At 44.2% G+C, this 24,900-nt stretch overlaps 1 protein-coding gene across 1 annotated transcript in view; it reads right to left on the bottom strand.

Moving 5' to 3' along the window:
- LOC134751064 (clavesin-2-like) overlaps nt 1–24,900 on the bottom strand; it is a 95,926-nt gene that overhangs the window by 70,249 nt on the left and 777 nt on the right. The gene's annotated exons all lie outside the window — the stretch shown is intronic.

Here is a 24,900-nt window from a genome sequence, read left to right as displayed (position 1 = left end):
CAAACAAAAACATCATGATCAGTCATAATTCGTAATATTAACAATCTTTCTTCTCAGTACAAAAGTGTTATATTATCAGAGTTTATCGGTGAACCAAATATACGTTGACTATTTTTTTACTACGATATATTGTTGACTAGCGACCCTCGCCGACTGCGCAGGAATCAAGAGAATTCCTCAAGAATCACTCTATTGATAGGTGAAAACCGCATGAAAATACGTTTAGTAGTTTTTGAGTTTATTGCGAACATTCATACACACAAACAGACAGACGCGGAGGAGACTTTGTTTTATAAGGTGTAGTGATTATTTTAACAAACGTTTAAGTTTAATAAAGAATATTTTGAAGATAATACGTTTTGTTTTAGTTAAATGACTATAGTTTTAATTTTTGATGACTTAAAAGACATGTGGGAGAAAAATATTCTTAAAAATTAATGGGGTTGGCAACTGTCACAGGTTTGCAGAGATGGCGCCATCATAGCTTGCCCCTTTTTATATGAGATTTGGCTTAAAGGGCTGGCATCCAGGGCATTAAAAAAACAGAACTTTGACACAATTCTACGGATTGACAGGGCAAGCTATGCTGGCGCCATCTGCTAAACATTTCGACCGGCCAACCCCATTGTCAACGTATTTTTGGACCAACCTGTATTGATGCGTGTAGTCAAAAAAAAACAATGGAGATTTTCTTTTTTAATGTTTTTTTTTTAATTTAATTTAATACCTATTTTAATTGAAAATTATATTTATGGTCCCAATTTTTTTTATAATGATTTGCGGCGCCGGCGCTGCCGCCTCCGCCCTCGCCGGTGCCGGGCCCGACAGCGGCGGCGTTTGAACCACGCTACCACCTGTAATAGAAATATTAGAAATAAGACCATACTTAGCATACAATCTATTAGAGTGTAGACTAGGCTAAGTCTGTAAATAGTTTTTGTAATATCTTTTTTGAAATAAACAGTTTAAATTTTAATTTTTTTTTTTACCTGAAATCAAAGATAGATATAACTCCGTAATAGATGGATACAGTCTAAGGAAAAAACGTGCCTCGAAAATCACGAAAATTTGACTCTCGTTCAGAGGGCGCTACTAGCTTTGGCCTACTGTCGTATAGATGGCGTTGACGGTTTCGTTTGTTATTTAACAATTTTAACGCATATCAGTGAAAGAACATGGGTCAAAATCATAAAAATAATTAATGCAAATAAAAAAAATCATTTATCCATATTTAAATACATTTTATCGTATTTTTATAAATCTTCATTTTTAGTTTTAAGGTGTGTATTACTTTATGGTATTACGATACAAGTGCGAAAAGTAACAAATTCGCAACAAGTAAATAAATTAATTTAATTTAATACCTATTTTAATTGAAAATTATATTTATAGTGTTAATTTTCTTTATAATGATATGCGGCGCCGGCGCTGCCGCCTCCGCCCTCGCTGGTGCCGGCGCCGGCGGCGCCGCGTCCGCCCACGCCGCCGCCTCGAGCCGCCGGGCCCGACAGCGGCGGCGCTTGAACCACGCTACCACCTGTAATAGAAATAAGACCATACTTAGCATACAATCTATTAGAGTGTAGATTAGGCTAAGTCTGTAAATAGTTTTTGTAATATCTTTTTTGAAATAAACAGTTTAAATTTTAATTTTTTTTTTTACCTGAAATCAAAGATAGATATAACTCCGTAATAGATGGATACAGTCTAAGGAAAAAACGTGCCTCGAAAATCACGAAAATTTGACTCTCGTTCAGAGGGCGCTACTAGCTTTGGCCTACTGTCGTATAGATGGCGTTGACGGTTTCGTTTGTTATTTAACAATTTTAACGCATATCAGTGAAAGAACATGGGTCAAAATCATAAAAATAATTAATGCAAATAAAAAAAATCATTTATCCATATTTAAATACATTTTATCGTATTTTTATAAATCTTCATTTTTAGTTTTAAGGTGTGTATTACTTTATGGTATTACGATACAAGTGCGAAAAGTAACAAATTCGCAACAAGTAAATAAATTAATTTAATTTAATACCTATTCTAATTGAAGATAATATTTATTGTATTTATCTTCTTAATTATTATATGCGGCGCCGGCGCTGCCGCCTCCGCCGGCGCCGGCGGCGCCGCGTCCGCCGGCGGCGCCGCGTCCGCCCACGCCGCCGCCTCGAGCCGCCGGGCCCTAGAGCGGCGGCGCTTGAACCACGCTACCACCTGTAATAGAAATATTAGAAATAAGACCATACTTAGCATACAATCTATTAGAGTGTAGATTAGGCTAAGTCTGTAAATAGTTTTTGTAATATCTTTTTTGAAATAAACAGTTTAAATTTTAATTTTTTTTTTTTACCTGAAATCAAAGATAGATATAACTCCGTAATAGATGGATACAGTCTAAGGAAAAAACGTGCCTCGAAAATCACGCAAATTTGACTCTCGTTCAGAGGGCGCTACTAGCTTTGGCCTACTGTCGTATAGATGGCGTTGACGGTTTCGTTTGTTATTTAACAATTTTAACGCATATCAGTGAAAGAACATGGGTCAAAATCATAAAAATAAATAATGCAAATAAAAAAAATCATTTATCCATATTTAAATACATTTTATCGTATTTTTATGAATCTTCATTTTTAGTTTTAAGGTGTGTATTACTTTATGGTATTACGATACAAGTGCGAAAAGTAACAAATTCGCAACAAGTAAATAAATTAATTTAATTTAATACCTATTCTAATTGAAGATTATATTTATTGTGTTAATTTTTTTGATACTTCGGCGGTGTGGCGTCCGAATGACAGCTTTTGTGTTTGACACGGCATCGAGAAGGTTAATAGATAGTGATGGACTTCCGGTTCGAGCGCCATCTTGATAGTTAGCATCGTGATTAATTACTTTGTTTTTTGCTTATTAATATTGTTTAAAGTGTAATATCGATAGCTTATTATACAGTAAACTAATGTGGTAGTGTGCAGTGAATGGAGAATTAATTTTGAAGCGCGTTTAACCACCATCTTGGAGTCAACGGCCGGTAGTCCACGTGCTTCTTGTAAAGACTAGCTATCGATTTACAAGAGCTAACAAATCACCGTACACTGTCTTGTACAACCGTACAATTTTTGTCGTTTGTAAACCTCTCAATACCTTGATACTGGCGAAATAGTCCCACTGGGCTGAAGCCATAATTTTAAAAGAAGAAGAAGAAGAAGATAGTGATTCAAAAGGAAGGTTTATATGCATAATAAGTACATTGGCTTTGCACCCGTGTGAAGTCGGGGCGGGTCGCTAGTATATTATAATACCTATAATAAATATACTTTTTTGGATATTGTTATTAATTACCTATTAAGAATCTTAATTGTATTAAAATATCCTTTATCGGGTTTTATTTTAATAAGTGTATTTTAATATTTCATAATGTAAAAAACATTTAGCTTAGAAAAATTACGATATTTCACATTCTTTTATATGTCAGTAAAATAATGTCATCTAATAATATATCGCCGTAAGATTTTGCAACACTATGACTTGTATGTATTACTAACTAATGACTAATGTATTAAAAAATCGGAAAAGTGCGAGCCGGATTCGCTCACCGAGGGTTCTATACTTTTTAGTGTTTTTTTGTTGTTATAGCGACAACATAAATACATTATCTGTGAAAATTTCAATTGTCTATCACAATTCATGAGATACAGCTTGGCGACAGACAGACGGACAGAGGAGTCTTAGTAATAACTCTAATAAATAAATAAACCAGCCAAGTGCGAGTCGGACTCGCCCACCGAGGGTTGCGTATTTTTTAAATTCGACTGTCTAGCTATCACAGTTCATTAGATACAGCCTGGTGACAGACAGAAGGACAGCGGAGACTTAGTAATAGGGTCCCGTTTTTACCCTTTGAGTACGGAACCCTAAAAAGGAACATAGATAACATGTTGAAATTGTTATTTACTAATAAAATGTTTTAATAGAATGTTCATTTTAGTCGTGAAATAAAATAAATTGCAGCGGATAGTTAGGTTATGTGTAGTATCTATTTACCTACTTATATATCAGAGTTATACGTATGGGAGACTCGTAAAAACAAATACTTATAAAATATTAACAATGGTATATCTATGTATACAAAACGGTACCTACCTGTTTGTTTCTTTGCATAATAATTATTTATGTAAAATACGTATATAGAAGCCGGCCGGTTTGAATGATAGCCGAATTGGCTTATGTTTCTGCTTGTACCTAATAATATTAATAATATTAATAACATTAATAATATTAATAATATGGCGAGCTGTTGGGGAGTGACGACCCCACGGACCCGAGTGCTCCAGAGAGTCGGTCAGGGTCTCCGTCTCCGGCGTGTCTTCGTCGGTCGGAGTGGACCCCAAGGGGACCCGCATGACTCTCAGCTCTGGCTTGCCTTCATTGGCCGTCCAGAGGGGAGTCGTAAGAGCTATATGCTCCAGGGGTGGAAGTGAAAGATGCATAAGACGCGAGTTGGCACAGTGGCTGTTAACATCAGACACTGGGTAGAAAGCGGCGCACACCTCTCGACACCCCTGAGCCGCTCACACCGGTGTTGCTCCTGGTCGTCTTCACGACGGCAGTTTCAGGGGCCCATCTAGTAAGCGGCAAGTCACCACCTGCCTCGATAACGTGTGTTAGCATTGTTATGGCAGGTGTCCGGACTTCTTTTCAATAGCCCAGTCTCATTATCCACCCGAACTTCAATCCATAGACCGGTATACTGTTAAAACGTGTATACGATTGTATACGATTAAAACGCCAGAACTATTGCTAAAAAGTATCAGGAACTCTAGAACTATAGTGCATGCTAATAGAACTCCAATAAAAACGTGATCTGCTAGACTTTGTTATGCCAACTTCACAGACATTATACTGTTCACTTTTTCTACAATAGTCCCAATGCCTGCTGCGACCGGTTCATGGGTGTCTATTGTTGCACCTGTGAACGGGTTCCAGCAGGCGTTCTACATGACATTAAAGCTCTCCAAGGGGCCTCTACGTGTTGGATCTATATCCCCACGCAAGCCTATCAAAAGGCCGGGATTTATAGGCCCGTGAAATCCGAGGAGATACAAATATTAATAATATTAATAATATTTTAAAATAATATTATAAATAAATAATTAATTATATTTATAATTCTTGAACCATTTCTAATAATTTTTCTTTAAAAAAATAATTAAAAATAAGCTAAATTAACATAAAAAATATTTTATTTAAATTTAATAATATACCATAAAGAACTTGAATTCTTTCGGCGGCGGCGGCGGCGCCGGCGGCTGTCAATATTAATAAACTAAAAATTAAAATTGTAGTAAGGGTTACTCTCCGCAGACGAAAACAACGTAATTATCTCAGTCGGCTTATTTATTGCAACACTTAACTAGGTACTATTTACATATACTCGTACGTAACTAAACTAATGCGACCCCAGCAGGCGTTTCGACAGAGACACCGCACCGTTATCACAGCAGTTCGCAGGATTAATATTGGAAGGTGTTCAATAGCTTGAATGCAGCCAACCAAGTACTAGTCCGCCCCTAGCGTTTGACATCGATCGGTAATTTGCATCTCGGAGGTCATGATTCTACGTCGAAACATCGTTAGCGTGTTCTATCTCGGAGGTGGCGCCATCTCTTGGCGAGTTTGGGCACCACATTCCCCCCCATCCGTTTCCGAGATGTCCCAGCGAGGGCAACTTACTGTTTCTTTGGTCGGCCACGACCCCGGGTGGGACGATCTGGCTGGGTTGCCTTGCGTGGCCGGCCTCGTGTCCTCAGAGGCTGGGCGGGAGCAGGCAGCTCATTAGTTGGCCCTGTATAAGGTGTCAGCGCTGAAGAATGGTAGATTCCGAGGCATACACCAGGGTTTGAAGGGTCTGCGACTGCATATGAAGAAGGTCCGTGTTGTTTGGTGATTTGATACGGACCGTCTCTCTTCGGGGCAAACTTGGCACTGACGCCTTTGTTGGCGGAACTCAGCGGGTGTACCTTCAACGTAGTCTGGCCTGGTCTGGCGGGATTGGTCCGCCAGCTCTTTCCTCTTTTCTTCTTCTATCTCTTGCACTTCTCTCGTTTTCTCTATTGTGTCTGCCAGTTGCAACAACTTCGGGGTTATCTCCGGTATGAAGTTTTCCGAGAGTATTATTTGCCGGAAGTCATTGTAGTTGTCATCGATCGTTCTCATTTGTCGCCCGAAAGTCAGGTAGGCCGGAGTGAAGGACGTCGATTTGCAGACTGCAGTGTTCATGGCGAACCTGATGCTTGGGAGATGTTCTGGCCACGCCCTATGGTCTTGTCCAATTATCATTGCTAACTGCGTTTTTAAATCCCGATTCTTTCTTTCTACGGGGTTTGCCTCCGGATGATATACTGGCGTATAGGCATGCTTGATCTTCAAACAGAAAGAAACTTGTTGCATGATGGCACTGACAAACTGCGGCCCGTTGTCGCTGATCATCCTTCTAGGGAACCCGTAACGGAGGAAGACTTCGTTTATTAGGGTCATCGCACATCTTTCCGCTGTGGCATCTTCTAAGGCGAAGAGTTCTACCCAACGAGAGTTTGTCTTCGATGATGAAGATCCAGGTTTTATCATCAGATGATGGAGGTAGTGGCCCAAAGAGATCAAATGAAATCACTTCAAACCGCTGACTTAGTGCATGGGTCTGTAGGAGTCCAGCCGGTTTATAGTTAGTGTTTAAATCTAAGCAAGAAATCTTTTAGATGTATTTGCCATGCTAAACTCGCAGGCGCTTTTTTACTTTTTTATTCCTAGCTTGTATGTGTCAGACAGAGACATTACACGTGTGTTAAGATCTATAGCCGTTTTTTTTAATTTTCTACTCCTGTATTACTCCAAAACATGGTCCTTCGAACCGGATTGAACATTACAGCCAATAATCCAGATTATATAATATAAGGAGCTGACAAGTGAATAAATTAAGAAATTCGTCCGACAAGAGCAAGAGATCAAGCTGACTTGGGAAAGGAGGATTCTGAGATCGTGTTCATGTGGGATTACTGGACTTGAAGAGAGAGTTAAGCCTTCAGTATTCTTAATTTTCACCCATCACTCGTCATACAGGTAGTAATTATACGATTTAATACGGTTAGTATCATTTTAATTGTTTAACTTAACCACATGTACCTAACAGTTAGGTTAACCTTTGTCGCGTCAGATTACTATTTCACTTTAATTTTATTTCGTAATTAGTTAATTTGTATTAGTTATTCACTGATATTTGCCTAGGCTTTTAATTAACTAATAAATCTACGAACTGTGAATTTAGTTAATCATTATTTAACTGGACGATTAGACATAGGTAGGTGTTAAATAAAACAATAGGTTAGTTTTCACCACCATCTAATTAAATAATTGTTATGAAACATTAAATTTAGATACAATTATTGGTGTTAAAACTTAAACTAAGTAAATAAAATAAATATACACTTAAATAAACTGTTAACTTAGGCATCAACTGTACTATCATACATTTCTTATACATTTAAGTTAATCTAGCATTGTATAACATTTCAGTTGACAACACACGCCTCTCAAAATGTCCGAAGAAAAGGATTTAATCAAAAAACGTGGCAGTTACAAGGGCCGGCTAACTAACTTCTCAAACTACGTGAATTCTTTGGAAAGTTCTTCACTTACCTCAGTAGCCGCCAATGAGTTGCAGTTACGAATCAGTAGAATGGAAAATGTATTTAGTGAGTACGATGCAGTGCAGTTAGACTTAGAATGTTTGTCGGCAAGCATTGACATTCAGTTACCTGAGCGAACTGAGTTCGAAACCCAGTACTTTAGTGCAATTGCTAAAGCACAAGATATTTTAAATTCATTTCATAAAAAGCAAGAAGAACTGGGTAGCGAACGTGCAAGTATTTCTAGTGCTAGCAATCATAGGCTAGTTAAACTTCCCGTCATACAGTTGCCTAAATTTTCAGGCTCTTATGAAAATTGGCTCGAGTTCCACGACACATTCCTAAGCCTGATTCATTCAAATGACGAAATTGACGAAATAAATAAGTTTCACTATTTGAGATCGTCATTGGAGGGGTCGGCAGCAGTGGTTGTTAAATCGGTCGAATTTTGTTCTAAAAATTATCAAACTGCATGGAAACTCCTGTGTGATCGTTTCGATAACAAGCGTTTATTGCTACAAAATCATGTTTCAGCAATCTTTAATATCGAAACAATTACCAAGGAGTCTTCATTTGCGTTAAAACGTATGATCGACCAATTGAACAAAAACTTGCTTGCCTTGGAATCGCTCGGCGAACCAGTAAAACAATGGGATACGTTGCTTATTTACATTGTGTCACATAGGTTAGACGCTAAGTCGTACCGGGAATGGGAAGAATACAAAGGTCGCTTAGATAAAGATAAGCCAATTACTCTGGAAGCCTTTTTAACATTCATGCGAAATCGTTCCGATTTATTAGAAACGTTGGAACTGTCCACAAATAACACTGCCGGTCGTGGTAACACTTCTCACAAAAACACTCCGAAACTTAAAACCCTGTCCGTACAAGATACAAAACAGAACACTGTCGCTAAGTGCCCTAAATGCAGCGGTGAACATTATTTACCTAGTTGTTTACAGTTTCTCGCCCTAAGTAACGCTGCGCGATTGGAATTGCTACCGAGTTTAAAGGTATGCTATAATTGTTTACGCGGTGGTCACTACGCTAATCATTGCAAAAAGCCGGGATGCAAATTATGTAAGCGAAAACATAGCACGTTAGTTCATGTTACAGATTGCAAATCTAGATCGAGCGGTGACTGCGCGTCCGGCCGCGGCGAGGAGGATAATTTAACTAAAAATAATAAATCGATTTTTCCTGTTAATCAATTATCACCTGCCGCGCCCGTCGCATCTCATTCTGGCTTAGGAAATGTTTCATATAATTCCTCGCTCGCTCCTGTACAGACATTATCGGCTCAAATGGCACAAGGGAAACATGGTATGCTCGCAACTGCATTAGTAAAGGTTTACGACAGCAACAATAAAGAGTATGTCGCTCGCGCCATGTTAGACAATGGTAGTTTTGCATGCCTAATATCTCAGGGTTTCTGTGAGAAATTAAACTTACCAACGAATCAAATTAATACGTCTGTTCTTGGTATAAATAAACAGACTTCTAAAATAGGAGAAATGTGTCTACTTCCTATTAAATCTTTAAATGACACATATTCAGTAACAGTAAACTGTTACGTTCTGCCATCCCTTACTGATGACGTCCCATGTCGTCAAATTGATTTGAGGGATCTTAATATCCCAAGCGACATTTGTTTGGCTGATCCAAACTTTTATAAACCTGCACCTGTCGACATAATCTTAGGATCTGAAGTGTTTTGGGACTCGTTTCCTACACAGCCTCAGATCATCAGACTAGGTCTAGAGCTTCCGATGCTCTGTGAAACTCGCTTTGGCTTTTTGGTTGCTGGTCGGGCAATTACCGACCATCTGCCTTCCAGTATGCAGTGTTTTTTTGCTTCTGGTCTCTCGCACACAGGTAATAATGATTTAAAATGTAACGACGACATCCAAACCCAATTAACGCGGTTTTGGCAGCTCGAAGAAGTTAGCCATAAGTCGTCTCATTATTCACCTGAGGAGAAAATGTGCGAAGAACATTTCGTTGAAAATACTACGCGGCTAGCCGACGGACGATTCTGTGTCAGGCTTCCTTTAAAACAAAGCGAAAGTGTCCTAGGCGACTCATTTCAACGCGCAAAGCATTGCATGCTATCATTGGAACGCAGAATTAAAACCAAGCCCTCTTTTAAAGGTTTATATACTGATTTCATGGCAGAGTATGAAAGGTTGGGTCACATGTCGCATGGTAGGCAGATCTCAGGGGAAGAAAAGGGTTATATAATACCCCACTTTGGAATTTTGCGTGACAATAGCTCCACGACGAAACTCCGTGTTGTGTATAACGCTAGCAGCCCGTCTACCTCAGGTGTTAGTCTGAATGACATCCAGATGGTCGGACCCACTGTGCAAGACGACCTTCTGTCTATTCTTATTAGATTTAGGCAGCACCGGTACATCATTTCTTCGGACGTGGAGAAAATGTACCGTCAGATATGGGTGCACCCTGACGACCGCCACCTTCAAAAAATTCTTTGGCGCAGCTCTGAGACCAAGCCACTATTAGTGCACGAGCTCAATACTGTCTCCTATGGGACAGCCAGTGCTCCCTTCCTAGCCACCAGGTGTCTCAAACAAATAGGTTTGGATTGTGACGATGAGAAAGTCAAAGAAGTCATCGTTCACGATTTTTATGTAGACGACCTGCTGACAGGAGGAGATGAGCTTACGGCAGTGGAAGAGATTCGCCATAAAGTGAATCAAGCACTTTCTTCAGCAGGAATGAACCTGCGTAAGTGGAAGTCAAACGAGTCTCGCCTTCTATGTGAACCCTCTCAATCCTCTGTGGATTTGAATATAGGATCAAATGAGCCCAGCAAAACGTTAGGCTTAGGCTGGCATCCTGAGTCTGATGAGCTGTATTTTCCAATAGGAAAACTAGTTCCCAAAGGAAATACCAAGCGCGACATGCTCTCAGTGATTGCTCAGATCTTCGATCCGTTAGGACTTTTGTCTCCGGTCGTAATCACCATGAAGATGCTACTGCAGCGGTTGTGGCTTCAAAAGATTACGTGGGAAGAAGAACTGTCTCCAGAGATTACCAAACAATGGGTAGAACGCTTGGATGGATTGCCGGCACTGAATGATATTAGAGTCCCTCGTCATGTCATTTGCAACTCACACATAGCCTTTGATCTACACATTTTCTCAGACGCATCTGAACGCGCGTACGGCGCTTGTGTGTACGTACGTAGTGTAGACAAAGAAGGTCAGGTGTTCGTTAGGTTATTGATCGCAAAAAGTCGAGTCAGTCCAATTAAACCGACGACTATACCTAAACTTGAATTGTGTGGCGCTCTCGTTAGTGCTCATCTGTATGACAAGGTCATGACTTCACTTAGAGCTCAGGTCAGAAGCACGACATTCTGGACCGACTCGACTATAGTGTTAGGTTGGCTTAAGATGATGCCGAGTAGGTTGCAACCTTTTGTGCGGAACCGAGTGTCGGACATTTTAGAAATCACCGGCAGTTGTACTTGGAGGCATGTTCCAACAGACCAAAACCCAGCGGACTTAATTTCCCGTGGAGTGCATGCAAACGTTATAGACTCGTTAGATTTGTGGTGGTCGGGTCCCAGTTTCTTGCAGCAAGACGTGGCTCAGTGGCCCTTTAATCCTATCACAAAGCAATGCGATGAGCTGCCTGAAACCCGCGTTGAGGTTTCATTGCACGTTAACATAACTCATGAGCCATTAATAGATTTCAATCGTTTCTCGAATCTCTCGCGGCTCATTCGTGCTATTGCTTACGCTCTTCGCTTCATTAAAAAATGCCGAAAAAATGAAGCGTCGACGTCGTCCACGTACCTCAATCATGACGAATTAAATGATTCATTAAAGGTGATTACCAAATTCAGTCAGAGCGAATCATTTTCAGAATATGATATATTAGCCAAAAAACAAAATTTGCCAAAAAAGAGTAAGCTCTTAAAATTCAACCCATTCCTAGACAACGACAACTTAATGCGTGTGGGAGGCCGTCTTTCCAATTCAGAATTTCCGTACGAGAAAAAACATCCCATTATTTTACAGTCCACACATCGATTCACAAAATTATTATTTAATAAGGAACATAAAAGGCTTCTCCATGCACCGCCTCAGCTGTTGTTAGCAACAATTAAGGAAACCTATTGGCCCATAGGAGGTCGTAATTTGGCAAAGGCTTGCTACCATCAGTGTGTGCGTTGTAAAATTATGAAAGGACAAGTAATTGCTCCACTGATGGGGAATTTGCCAAATTCTCGGTTGTCACCTGGAGGCTACCCGTTTAGGAATGTGGGCGTGGACTACGCAGGTCCACTCATGGCAGCCAGCCGTCAAGGTCGTGGTTGCGCACTAGTTAAAGTTTATGTTGCTATTTTTATATGCTTCACAACCAAGGCGATACATTTAGAATTGGTGGGAGATTTAACTAGTAAAACTTACTTGCTGGCACTGTCTCGCTTTATGTCTCGCCGGGGACAGCCAGACAACATTTACTCCGATAACGGCACTGCATTTGTCGGAGCCTATAATGAAATTACAAAGTTTCTGAAGGAAAACTGCAACTCTTTGGCTGAGACGTTGGCTAGTAAAAACACTAGATTTCATTTTCTGCCTGCTTATGCACCTCACTTCGGGGGTCTTTGGGAGGCGGGTGTCAAATCAGTTAAATTTCATTTGCATCGAGTGTTGGGAAATTGTAACTTAACCTATGAACAGCTTAACTCTACACTCATCAATATTGAAGCCCTGTTGAATTCTCGGCCACTCACGCCTCTGTCATCACACCCGGACGATCTCTCAGCGCTCACCCCTGGACATTTTCTTGTCGGACGCTCACTCACCTCATTGCCGGTGCAGGATCTGCGGGACCACACTTACCAGCATCTGACACGATTCCACCGAATCGAACAGCTCCGTCAACATTTCTGGGCTCGGTGGACTAAAGAGTACGTCCCAGAACTGCAACAGCGTGTCAAGTGGAGACTCAACCACGATTCCCTCAAAAATAATACCCTCGTTGTGCTGAAGGAGGACAATCTTCCTCCGTTGAAATGGAGACTGGGACGCATTGTAGCCATTCACTCTGGACAGGATGGTATATCACGAGTGGCTGACGTGAAGACAGCTGGAGGAGTCGTTCGACGCGCTTTCAGCAAGATTTGTCCTCTTCCTGTGGCTACCGATTCTGCTTGAAAGGCTTCTTTCAACCCCGGGGGCATGTTTAAATCTAAGCAAGAAATCTTTTAGATGTATTTGCCATGCTAAACTCGCAGGCGCTTTTTTACTTTTTTATTCCTAGCTTGTATGTGTCAGACAGAGACATTACACGTGTGTTAAGATCTATAGCCGTTTTTTTTAATTTTCTACTCCTGTATTACTCCAAAACAGTTAGAAGGCTTGTAACGTTGGCACTTGAGGCAGAGTTTAACGTAGCTCTCAATGTACTTCCTCATGCCAATCCAATAATATCTACGTGATATGGCCTGGAACGTCTTATCAGCACCATAGTGACCTGCTTTAGGGTCATCATGATAGATGGCTAACACATTAGCCCATTCGTGCTCCGGGACGACTAGTTGTGCCTCATCCGAATTTGAGTCGGATTTATGACGATATAGAATGCCGTCATTCATCAAGTAGCCCTTGCTACTCCAATATATGGCGTTTTCATTACCTTGGGTGTCCTCCAATGCTTGAATTATTTTTGCCAGTGTCTCATCCTTGAGTTGTTCAGACCTTATTTCGGCAGGGCTGCGTGGTCGCATGTCGACCGTGACCATACACACGCCACATTCAGTTTGGGTATCCTCTGTGCATGGTGGCCTTGATAAGGTGTCGGCCACCACATTGACTCGTCCTGGGACGTATTTAACGTGGATATCTTGAGCCTGCAGCTGTAGAGCCCATCGAGCGAGTCTACCGGTCGGGGATTTCAGGTTCATCAGCCACTGTAAGGCCTGATGATCGGTGACAATTGTAACAGGGGCTCCCTCAATATAACCCGCGAACTTCTTGATGGCCCACACGACTGCGAGTGCTTCTTTCTCCGTTGTCGAGTAGTTACGTTCTGCCGATGTTAGAAGTCTACTCGCGTATTCAATCGGGTGTTCTTCTTCCTTTTCACCTTGTACGAGTACCGCACCCAGTGCATAATTACTCGCATCCGTCTTGATAGTATAACCTTTGGTGAAGTCTGCTTGCCCAAGTATTGGGGTTGAAGTGAGATGAATTTTCAACTCTTTGTACGCTTTCTCTTGTTCAGAACCCCACGTCCATACAGCGCTCTTTTTGGTGAGTTTCGTGAGTGGCTCGGCGATGTCAGAAAAGTTTCTTATGAACCGCCTGTACCAGGAACAGGTCTGCAGGAAAGACATTAGATGTTTCACGTTGGTCGGGGGCGGTCGATTTACAATAGCTGACACTTTCTCAGGATCAACTTGCAGACCTTCTGGGGTAATCAGGTGACCCAAGTATTTTACGCTGGTACAAACAAAGCGACACTTGTCTTTGTTGACAACGAAGTTATACTCCCGCATCTTGGCGAAAACATCTCTTAGATCAGACAGATGCTGTTCAAATGTCGTAGAGAAGATGATCAAGTCGTCTAAGTAGGCAAGTAGCTTGACATGGCTTAGACTAACACGGAATCTGTCTATTAACCTCTGAAAGGTCGACGGGGCGTTCCGAAGTCCGAACGGCATCCTTAGGAACTTGTAAATTCCGAAAGGCGTGATGAAAGCAGTCTTTGCTTGGTCACAATCTCGTACGCGTATTTGCCAATACCCAGCCTTTAAATCTAACGCTGACATGTAAGCCGTGGACTTTGCTTCATGCAGTAGGTCGTCGATGCGAGGGATTGGGTATGTGTCCGGCACTGTAATGGAATTTAACCTTCGGTAATCTACGCAGACTCGTACTTTCCCATTTGGCTTCGGGACCATTACGACTGGCGCGGCCCACGGAGATGTACAGGGTACGATCACTTTATCCTCTAACATCTTCTCGATTTCAATTTTCAAAATTTGCTTCCTTTGTTCGGACAGCCTATAAGGAGGGACAGATATGGGCAAATGATTCTGCGTATCGATTATGTGTTCCACGTCCTTCACTGGTTTGCCATTTGATTCGAATATGTCTCTGAACTCTTGAAGCAAACCGCCGAGTTGTGCTGCTTGTACTTCGTCCATAGTTGTAGATACATCTATGGCGCATAGGCCCACATCATCAAAGAGCGTGGCCGCGTGCGGAGATAAGTTGTACTCAGCTTCATCAATATTCTGGATGGCATCTCGCATCATGTACTCCATTCTTGGTGAATATCCGTCGAAAAGGAGTTTATCTTGAGAGCAGTTAATTTTTGAAGGCAATGCGGCTCCTTCAGCCTTTGTGGACACTGCTTCGACGGCAGCAATTGCTTTTCTTAACGGTCTCTTCCCTCGTTCCATATTAACAGGAGCAACCGCGATTTTAGGAGCAACCGCGATTTTAGGAGCAACTGCGGCTTTAGGAGCGGTCGCGTCTGATTGCGAAAACATGATGAATCTCTCTTGGTATAGTTCAAACTCCTGGTGTGGTTGGTCTATGTAGCTCCATGTGAACTGTGCGATATTCAAAATCATGCCAGCCTTTTGCATAAGGTCGATTCCTAGCAACGTACGGTTGTCATGGGACTGTTGTAGGACGATGAAAGGGGCGTGTAAACGACGATTACCAAGCTCAACTTCAGCCTCGAAAATTAGTACTCTTTGCAGTGTTGGGAGACCATCCGCCAAGGTCACTGTAGCCATTTCTTCATAGAAAATCTGTCCACGCGCCTTCAACAACCCATATAGTTCCAATGATGCAACGCTAATCTTAGCTCCAGTGTCCACGTAGGCTTTACCTTTAACGCCATTGACCTCCAGAAACACCATAGGACGAGACCGCATCTCTAACTGTATATTTATAGCACAAAATCCTAAAGTGCCCTTCTTCTCAAGCGAATCACTGGGCTTGTTAGAGCATATCTTGCAGTTACTGCGATAAACCCCCGGTGCACCGCAGCCGTAACAGGAGAACTTCACATCGCTTGATGTTGGCAAAACCGTATCCGTTTGTCCATTGCCAGCTTCCATTGTCTTTTTACGTTTTCTACACTCTTCTATGACGTGGCCTAGCTTCTTGCAGAAATTACATCGAGATGCTTTCTTCGCACGCGTCGGGGCCGAAGTGTCTGATTTGGAGGCCTCTGCAGTTTTATCGCTGCTTTCTTTCTTCCCTTCTCCCAGTGCTTTCTCTTTCAGTAAAGCTTCAGCACTGCGTGCCTGTTTTAGAAGGTCATCAAAGTCCTTAACTTTCTTTATAGGCACTTTCTCCCTAATTTTAAGGTTTAGCAGCCCATAAGTTATGTTGAGTTGCTGCTGATTCTGATTAAGGACTTCGTCGCTGGGAAGTTCGGAGAACAGCATTCTTTTCTTTGTAACGAAATCGTCCGTAGAGACTCCTGGCCCTTGCTTGGTTCCGCAAGCTTCCAAATAAATTTCATATACGGGTTTCTTTGGAGCGAACGTGTTTCTTAGTGCATCTTCAAATGTAGCCCATGTGGTGATGATGGTCTTGGTACCTTGCCACCATACTGCAGCCTCGTCTCGCAGGATTAAAGGTAGACCAGCTAGTGCGTCACTATCAGTTATATTTTCAAGCTTCTTGAAAACTTGCACCGCCGTAAGAAAAGCTTCCACTGTTTCTCTATCCTTTCGACCGTTATAAGTAGCCTTGCATGACGTCATACTGCCTTTCCGACCACTTCCTATGCTGGCCAATAGTTGCTGGAACTGCTCCTGAGTTAGATTGACAGTCATCTTGTCTACACTTTTCCCCCGGAGGGCTTTCACCGGATAAGTTGTTTTCCTTCCGATTCGTGTAACCACGTATCTGGGTTCGTTCGAGCCCGAGTTGGACGCCACTGTAGTAAGGGTTACTCTCCGCAGACGAAAACAACGTAATTATCTCAGTCGGCTTATTTATTGCAACACTTAACTAGGTACTATTTACATATACTCGTACGTAACTAAACTAATGCGACCCCAGCAGGCGTTTCGACAGAGACACCGCACCGTTATCACAGTAGTTCGCAGGATTAATATTGGAAGGTGTTCAATAGCTTGAATGCAGCCAACCAAGTACTAGTCCGCCCCTAGCGTTTGACATCGATCGGTAATTTGCATCTCGGAGGTCATGATTCTACGTCGAAACATCGTTAGCGTGTTCTATCTCGGAGGTGGCGCCATCTCTTGGCGAGTTTGGGCACCACAAAATTAAATTTATTTTTTTGCACCGTAATATTTACACACAGGAAACTATAGGTCTACATTGTAATAAATTCTAGCTGTCAGCTTATTCACCTACATGTTTTATAAGACTGTTTGTTTCTAAATAAAAAAAAAAAAAAAAAAAAAACCGCCCCCGCCTCCGCTGCCGGCGCTGCCGCCTCCGCCGCCGGCGCCTCCGCCCGCGCCGCCGCCTCATGCCGGGCCTTTTTGCACCGTAATATTGTACGCCGCCGCCGCCCCCGCCGCCGCCGCCGCCCCCGCCTCCGCTGCCGGCGCTGCCGCCGCCGCCGCCGGCGCCGCCGTCTCCGCCTCCGCCCGCGCCGCCGCCTCATGCCGGGCCTTTTTGCACCGTAATATTGTAAGCCGCCGGCGCCGCCGCCGCCGCCGCCCCCGCCTCCGCTGCCGGCGCTGCCGCCTCCGCCGCCGGCGCCGCCGCCTCCGCCTCCGCCCGCGCCGCCGCCTCATGCCGGGCCTTTTTGCACCGTAATATTGTAAGCCGCCGGCGCCGCCGCCGCCGCCGCCCCCGCCTCCGCTGCCGGCGCTGCCGCCTCCGCTGCCGGCGCTGCCGCCTCCGCCGCCCCCGCCTCCGCTGCCGGCGCTGCCGCCTCCGCTGCCGGCGCTGCCGCCTCCGCCGCCGGCGCCTCCGCCCGCGCCGCCGCCTCATGCCGGGCCTTTTTGCACCGTAATATTGTAAGCCGCCGGCGCCGCCGCCGCCGCCGCCCCCGCCTCCGCCGCCGCCGCCCCCGCCTCCGCTGCCGGCGCTGCCGCCTCCGCCGCCGGCGCCGCCGTCTCCGCCTCCGCCCGCGCCGCCGCCTCATGCCAGGCCTTTTTGCACCGTAATATTGTAAGCCGCCGGCGCCGCCGCCGCCGCCGCCCCCGCCTCCGCTGCCGGCGCTGCCGCCTCCGCCGCCGGCGCCGCCGCCTCCGCCCGCGCCGCCGCCTCATGCCGGGCCTTTTTGCACCGTAATATTGTAAGCCGCCGGCGCCGCCGCCGCCGCCGCCCCCGCCTCCGCTGCCGGCGCTGCCGCCTCCGCCGCCGGCGCCGCCGTCTCCGCCTCCGCCCGCGCCGCCGCCTCATGCCGGGCCTTTTTGCACCGTAATATTGTAAGCCGCCGGCGCCGCCGCCGCCGCCGCCGCCGCCCCCGCCTCCGCTGCCGGCGCTGCAGCCTCCGCCGCCGGCGCCGCCGCCTCCGCCTCCGCCCGCGCCGCCGCCTCATGCCGGGCCTTTTTGCACCGTAATATTGTAAGCCGCCGGCGCCGCCGCCGCCGCCGCCCCCGCCTCCGCTGCCGGCGCTGCCGCCTCCGCCGCGGTGGCGGTATTATTCCGACACCTACAAATGTAAAAAATGCGAAAGTAGAAAAACAACCGCTCCTGGCGAAGACTAACATTACTTCTACCGGTACCGGAGACTCCAGTGTAAATACTCAGCTCGAACAAGGATTTAAATCCATCCTGACGGAAATCAAGGAATTTCGAGCCGATTTCGGCGTCTTGCGGGCGGACCTACAATCCTGCAAAGATAGTGTCAACAATATCGAAGCGAAATTAAATGAGTTTGAACCTCGTTTGTCAACTGCAGAGGACCGGCTAAGCCTGCTAGAGGATAAATCTAACCTCCTGCCTAACTTGCAGTCGGACCTAGATAAAGCCACGACTATTATTTCCACCCTCCAACAAGAATGTGAGGCTCGCGAACAATATTCAAGAATGAACAATATTGAGATTTCTGGCTTGCCTTTTAAAAAAGGGGAGAACTTAATTAGCCTTTTAGAAAACATATACACCGTATTGGGATTAAAATTGGAGGTTCAGTTTATAGATAATGTTCAACGGGTGCGACGGTTCCATACTGTGACTAGCGAAGATGGCGGCGATAACGATTACGACCGGTCGTCGAATATACGTGAACCGGCTGTGATCGTGAAGTTCACCCGTCGTATTTACAAGGATGAACTTCTCTCTGCGGTGCGTGCACGAAGGGGCATTACGACATCTTCTATCGGCCTCCCCGGGCCAGCTCTGAACCTGTACCTGGGGGACCACCTTACTCCAGCAAGTAAGATGCTACTCAAGCAGGCGCGAGAGCTCAAAAACGAAAACAAAATCGCCTACCTATGGATAAGGGACTGTAAAATTTTAGCTAGAAAATCCGAGTCTTCTAAAGTTATGGTGGTTAACAAAAACTTCAATTTCAATAAGTTTAAGTGACTGTTTTTATTAGTATTATTCATAAATAAAAAAATGAATGTTCGTAAATTATGTATATTAACGCCCCATATGAAATCCTCAGCATGTCTCGCTAATGAAATCGCCTTCTCATCTAGCCATATAAAAAATAATACAAATTCTTCGTTTTACTCGCAACACCAACCCTCTCCATTTATCTTTAATATACTTTGGTACTCAGAGAGTACATGGCTCACTCTGGCTCTAATACTAATTCAAGTACTTATAGACTTACCGCCGGCCTAACTGTTAACTTAACAGGTTATTATCAGAACGTAAGGGGACTGCGTACCAAAACACATAGTTTTTATTCGCAGGTCGCATTGTTAAATTATGACTTTATATGTATTACCGAGAGCTGGTTAAATGCACACTTTTTTGACAGGGAAATCTTCGACAGTAGGTATATTGTTTATCGTTGCGATAGATCAGCTGGCTCGAGTGGGGCGGAGCGGGGCGGGGGGGTGGCGGTCGCTGTGCGCCGGGAGTTCCTGCCGACTCCGCGAGACTGGCCCTGCCCCTCTCCTGCATCCTCCGAGTGCATATGGTTGTCAATACCTTTATCGCATACTGACGCTCAAGGACAAACATTCTTAAATATTTGTTGCGTTTACATTCCGCACGGGCCGCAGTATAGGGATACGTTGGAAAACTTCTTTGAAATCTGTAGTCAATTAATAATAGACAATCCAAATGATATTTTTCTTATAACAGGTGATTTTAATATTTCTGACGCACAATGGACTAAAAATGATTGTTACAAAATGACCTTATCTAGCAGCAACAGTTATCCTATACAATTGCTTAGTGAATTTTTATCATTCACAGGTGTTGAACAATTTAACGGTTGTTATAATATTAATCAACGTGTGCTTGATCTTATTTTTTGCAATAAAAATTGTATGGTAACAGTAAGTGATGATATTTCAACACCTGAGGATTTGCATCATAAGGCTCTTCAGATCGAACTTAACTTAGATTACGCGCCACCTCTGAGGCCAGCTTCCACTTACATATATCGCTTCTATGAGGCGAACTTTAATCAAATAAATATTGAATTATCAAAAATTCACTGGGTCGAATATTTTCAAGGCCGCGCACTGGAGGAATGTGTATTACTATTTTATGATATATTAAATAAATTGATTGACAGATATGTTCCAAAGGTACCGCAACGTACATCGTGTTCTAGGCCTCCTTGGTATACTAGATCTCTTAGAAGACTTCTAAATGAGAAAAAGAAATATCATAGGCTGTGGAAGACTTTCGGTAATCCCTTAGATTTCGACACATTTAAAACTTTAAGAAAAAGAATTTTAAAATTAGAGCCAATATGTTACAGAAATTACATTAATAATACTGAAGCCAAAATTAGTACTCACCCTAAATTCTTTTGGACGTATATAAAATCAGTTATTGTTAAGAGCGGTCTCCCACAGCTTATGTACTATAAGGGTATGACAGCCTCAAATGGTACACAAATATGTGATTTTTTCAATCAACATTTCCACTCAGTTTTCGAAAAACCTACTGTTAGTTCTGTTGACCTGAATAATCTTCCACCTGTAAATGATACAGTGTTTGACATGGACACTATTTTTATAACAAAAGACCTTGTTAACAATTATCTTAAACGTATAAACATTAATAAGGGTGCTGGTCCTGACGGTATACCTCCCATCATAATTAAAAATTGCTCCTCTAGCTTAACATTACCGATAACTTTACTTTTTGAGAGGTCTATCAGGGAGGGGTGTGTACCATCATTATGGAAACAGGCATTAGTTACACCAGTACCAAAAGGTGAAGTTAGCTCGGACATAGAGAAGTATCGCCCTATATCGAAATTGTGTCAGTTTGGCAAAATTTTAGAGAAGATTGTTAGTGATCAGCTTTCTACTGCTATGCGGCGCCATATCATTTCTAACCAACATGGTTTTCTCAGCGGTCGTAGTGTCGAAACTAATCTTCTATCATATACAGAAGTCATATTAACTGCATTAGATAACAACTGTCAAGTGGACGCTGTGTATGCCGATTTTGCCAAGGCTTTCGACAAGGTCTGTCATGAGCGCTTACTTTTGAAACTGTGGCATTTTGGTATACGCGGGGATCTTTACCGTTGGATAAAATCTTATGTAGAAAATCGCTCGCAGGCTGTAGCTGTTAGAGGCCATATTTCTCATTACAGGTCTATCAGTTCTGGTGTACCGCAGGGTTCCCATTTGGGGCCTTTACTATTTGTTCTGTACCTGAATGATATCACTGAATGTATCAAGAACTCAAACATGCTTTTATACGCCGACGACACGAAAATTTTTAGAGTCATACGAAATCCAGACGATTGTATGTTACTGCAAAATGATCTACATGATTTCCAGACTTTTTGTAACGCAAATAATCTTTTCTTAAACCCAGCAAAATGTTTTGTTATTAGCTTTAGTAGAAAAAGGACAACTATTAATTTCAAGTATGATCTTTGCGATAAAGAGTTAACCCGTGTGAACCAGATCCGTGACCTCGGCGTAATCATGGACTCAAAGCTTACCTTTGTGCCCCACATTGACAATATCTTAAAAAAATCTTTTAAGCAGTTAGGTTTCATATTGCGTGTAGGTAAGGATTTCAGGAGACCCTCGACGTATAAGATATTATTTAATAGTTATGTCCGTAGTCGATTAGAATTTGCTAGCGCAGTGTGGAACCCGCTATATAAAATTCATAGCGATAGAATAGAGAAAGTGCAAAAAAAGTTTCTAAAAGCAATTGATTATCGCACTGGTAATAAATACATAGATTACACTACCGCTATGAAAAGACATAATATTTCTCCCTTGAGCTTGCGTCGCGAACGCACTGATGTTATAATTCTGTATAAAGTCATTAACAACATTATCGACGCCCCTGAGTTATTAAAATCTATTTCCTTTAGAGTACCCCGTCGTTGTGAGCGAGCATGTAGAAAGAAGAACCTCTTTTATATTCCTCGTAGTCGAACTTCATACGCGAGAAACGGTTTCATTAGAAGAGCATGCAGGATGTATGATGAAAAATTTCAAAATTTAGATATTTTCAATAACAAGTTTTGTACCTTCAAACGCCTGACCTTGAAGTGTATTAATAGGCTTTAACAGGCTTTAATTAGAAAATTTAACAACAATTGCACTTTTGTCTGTGTTACAATTTATCCATTTTTGTTTTATTCTTCCATTCTTGTTTTATTTTTATTTTTAGTTTTATTTTTATTTTTATTTTATTATTGTTAAAATGAAAGTTTTTTTTCTTTTTTGTAACATTGTTTTTGACAACTTAGAAGTTCTATTTCTAGTTTAATTTAGTATTTATATAAGTCACATGGTTTTCATACTATTTTTTAGAAAACTGTAGGTCTATGAGTCTATTACCCTATATTGTAACAACTTATTAATATAAGAGACTGTTTGTTTCTAAATAAAGAAAATAAAATAAAAAAATAAAAGTAATATTGTAAGCCGCCGGCGCCGCCGCCGCCGCCGCCCCCGCCTCCGCTGCCGGCGCTGCCGCCTCCGCCGCCGGTGCCGCCGCCTCCGCCCGCGCCGCCGCCTCATGCCGGGCCTTTTTGCACCGTAATATTGTAAGCCGCCGGCGCCGCCGCCGCCGCCGCCCCCGCCTCCGCTGCCGGCGCTGCCGCCTCCGCCGCCGGCGCCTCCGCCCGCGCCGCCGCCTCATGCCGGGCCTTTTTGCACCGTAATATTGTAAGCCGCCGGCGCCGCCGCCGCCGCCGCCGCCGCCGCCCCCGCCTCCGCTGCCGGCGCTGCCGCCTCCGCCGCCGGCGCCGCCGTCTCCGCCTCCGCCCGCGCCGCCGCCTCATGCCGGGCCTTTTTGCACCGTAATATTGTAAGCCGCCGGCGCCGCCGCCGCCGCCGCCCCCGCCTCCGCTGCCGGCGCTGCCGCCTCCGCCGCCGGCGCCGCCGCCTCCGCCTCCGCCCGCGCCGCCACCTCATGCCGGGCCTTTTTGCACCGTAATATAAAAGAATTGAAAGAATCCAAAAAAAAAAGCTGTTAAAGTCGCTCAATTTCCGCCACGGTCTGAATATGTCAGAGAATAGCACACACCGTCGTAGTCTAGGGCCACTAGATACACGACGTGTTTATATAGACCAAATGTTTCTGTATAAACTCTTAAATGGCCTTACTGATTCTTCCACTCTTCTTGAAAAAATGGTCTTTAAATTGCCTCGTATTCCCACGCGCCACCCCCAAACATTCTATATCGATTTTTGTAGATCTAATTTCGCCAAAAATACTTTTTTTAGACGAGCCTGTCATGATTACAATGTTAATTTCATAAATCTAGATATTTTCTCATTGTCTTTCGGTAAATATAGTAGTGGTCTGCGGAGCTTACTTTTTCCATAGCAGTGGATTTTGCTTTAAAAAAAAAATGTAATTGTTCTATAGTCTTATGTAACGTATGTATGTTTGTAAGCATGTTTGATACTTAGGTACTTTATTAGTTGTGTATCCAATTGTTACTTCTGTGTATCTTCCTATTTATAGGCAGTGCCGAACAAGCCCTGTTTCTACTTGTTATCAATATCAGTATGTTATAATTAATGGAACTATAGGTCTTATTGTATATCTGCAAGTTTAAACTTATCTGTATGTGACTGTTTGTTTCCTAAATAAATTAAAAAAAAAAAAAATATTGTAAGCCGCCGGCGCCGCCGCCGCCGCCGCCGCCGCCGCCGCCCCCGCCTCCGCTGCCGGCGCTGCCGCCTCCGCCGCCGCCGCCGCCGCCCCCGCTTCCGCTGCCGGCGCTGCCGCCTCCGCCGCCGGCGCCGCCGCCTCCGCCTCCGCCCGCGCCGCCGCCTCATGCCGGGCCTTTTTGCACCGTAATATTGTAAGCCGCCGGCGCCGCCGCCGCCGCCGCCCCCGCCTCCGCTGCCGGCGCTGCCGCCTCCGCCGCCGGCGCCGCCTCCTCCGCCTCCGCCCGCGCCGCCGCCTCATGCCGGGCCTTTTTGCACCGTAATATTGTAAGCCGCCGGCGCCGCAGCCGCCGCCGCCCCCGCCTCCGCTGCCGGCGCTGCCGCCTCCGCCGCCGGCGCCGCCGCCTCCGCCGCCGGCGCCGCCGCCTCCGCCGCCGGCGCCGCCGCCTCCGCCTCCGCCCGCGCCGCCGCCTCATGCCGGGCCTTTTTGCACCGTAATATTGTAAGCCGCCGCCGCCGCCGCCGCCCCCGCCTCCGCTGCCGCCGCCGGCGCCGCCGCCTCCGCCTCCGCCTCCGCCCGCGCCGCCGCCTCATGCCGGGCCTTTTTGCGGCGGCGACTAAACCAGTCGGACACCTGTAATAGAAATATTAGAAATAAGACCATACTTAGCATACAATCTATTAGAGTGTAGATTAGGCTAAGTCTGTGAATAGTTTTTGTAATATCTTTTTTGAAATAAACAGTTTAAATTTTAATTTTTTTTTTTTACCTGAAATCAAAGATAGATATAACTCCGTAATAGATGGATACAGTCTAAGGAAAAAACGTGCCTCGAAAATCACGAAAATTTGACTCTCGTTCAGAGGGCGCTACTAGCTTTGGCCTACTGTCGTATAGATGGCGTTGACGGTTTCGTTTGTTATTTAACAATTTTAACGCATATCAGTGAAAGAACATGGGTCAAAATCATAAAAATAAATAATGCAAAT

Source organism: Cydia strobilella, chromosome 21 (genome assembly GCF_947568885.1).
Source record: "Cydia strobilella chromosome 21, ilCydStro3.1, whole genome shotgun sequence".
Lineage (NCBI taxonomy): Eukaryota > Metazoa > Arthropoda > Insecta > Lepidoptera > Tortricidae > Cydia > Cydia strobilella.
The sequence above is the reverse complement of the archived record's forward strand: the minus strand, read 5'-3'. Positions and strand labels throughout refer to the sequence as shown.